The sequence below is a fragment of the Apis dorsata genome, unplaced genomic scaffold (genome assembly GCF_000469605.1).
Source record: "Apis dorsata unplaced genomic scaffold, Apis dorsata 1.3 scaffold_326, whole genome shotgun sequence".
NCBI classification, from domain to species: Eukaryota; Metazoa; Arthropoda; class Insecta; order Hymenoptera; family Apidae; genus Apis; species Apis dorsata.
The window spans coordinates 472,141-474,235 of NW_006263594.1; positions in this window are offsets into that span (position 1 = coordinate 472,141).

Here is a 2,095-nt window from a genome sequence, read left to right on the forward strand (position 1 = left end):
CGAATGCGGAGTTGATTCGAAGCTTTATTAAAAAACTGAATTGAATGCTTTGAAGGATTTTTTTTTCAATTTCGATGTTGAAAAGAAACGGGGGTTGTAACGAGGCCTGTTATCGATGAAAATGCGACATCCGGAAAACGTTGGACACGTTTCGAAACGATCGATTCGAATGCAAATGGAGGCGATGGAGGCGCATAATGGGATCCGCGCCCCTTGTATGCCGATCGTCGTCCACCGTGCCCCGAAATACACGATACGAAAGTGGGCTTCCAATTTTCTTATGCTAATTCCACGCCGGCCTCCATTCGGATGGAATTCCTTTTCAGAGTTCGAGAGATGCGTTTCATTCGCTTCACGTGCACGCGTAACGAGGACGCGCAGGCAAGGATCATATTTCTTTTGAAAATCGAGTCACGGATTCCGCGGCTTGCAAAATACTCATCGATGCATCCGAGATATACGCGCAATACCGACCATATGATTCGAATAAAAAAACGATAGTGACGAATCACTATCTTTTGCCTTTGAACGACCGATGCCCTAAAAAAAAATGCGTCTGAAAAAAAAAATAATCGCGTCTCATCTCGTTTATATCTTTCTCTTATTGCGGCGAGATGTTTTAAAAAAGGAAAAACTAATAATCATAAAAAGAAATACAGATCAAGATGTTTAAAAAAAAAAAAGAAGAATTTCGATTATACGATTGTACGATTTCGAGGGAAGTAATCGTTGAAAATTGTTACTTTTCAAAACAATCGAGATTCCAATCGACATATTTAAAAGTAAAATTTCATTCTTGCCCAAAAGAATATTGAGAAAAGTAATGAATATTCTATGGGTTCTCGAGTTAATGTAAATCAAGATAAATATGAATAATTGAAAACTAATTCCTTTTACCATTTATAGACGTGTAATTTACCAAATCGAAAAGTGAAAGTGCGAGAGACCGTGTCGCCGAAATGAAAACGAACGAGTCTCGAAAGAACTCAGATGGACGGGATGGAAAAAAGGATTTCGAAAAAAAAAAAAAAAAGAAAGAAAATAAATGAGATGAAAGGAAGAAAGACAGACAGAAAAGAAAAAGAAAAGTAACGAAAGAAAGGAAGACGGTATCGCGACATAAGCGACACAGGCCACTTTGAATCAAAAACCGATATCGAGTCGTTCAAACGTTCGGTAAACAAATGGCATTTTGCCAGATTCGAAGCAATACACCGATTGGCAGTGCACCAATTTATCACGTGACCGGTTAACGAGCCAATAGATTTCGTAGAACGTCACTGACGTATTTAACCCGGACGAATAGCGGTCGTCGACGAATTTCAAAATACTAATTCGTTACAAGTTCTCATTATATATATAAATATATATATTTTTCCGCGAAAGATAGCTCGACTAATTGGCTAAAAGGATTATCGATCCTTCGAAAAAAAACAGAAATAACGAAATAATGCCAGATGTGTTATTATATTTTTCTTTATATTTAAAAATATCTACGTTAATTAAAATTTGTATGGAAATCTCCGTACAAATTTCCTCCAAACAGAAAGAAATCATCGTCAATGGTCGTTGAAAAGGAAGCGAGGAATCGAAACTCCTCTCTCTCTCCCTCTCTCTCTCTTTCTCTCTCTTTCTCTGTCTCTCTCACTCTGTTCCTGCCCGTGAAACAAAGAAAGGCAAAGTTTACGTTAGATAAGGAATTGCGTGCCGGTCGAGCAAACAGAGATTTCGAACCGCTTTGTTTGGAATCGCTGACAAAGATCCAGATTATGCGGAGCCAGCGGTGGACTCGCGATAAGGGAATAGTTCGAAGGCCGTGGTTAGATATATCGACTGGCAAACGGAAACAAAGAAACGGACGAAATGCACGTTTTTTTTTTTTTTTTTTTTTTTCCTCTTCCCGATTTATCGCGTGTCGGACACGGTGTCAATTGCTCGAAACGCCGTTAAAGGAGAAACGGACAAAGGATCACGAGTGAATGGAAAGGGACTTTGTACCTCTTTTCCAAGTCATTTCTAAAATAATTACAGCCTATTATCCTCCATTGTACATCTCACGAAACATTCGAAACTTGTTAAAAAAAAAAAAAAAAAA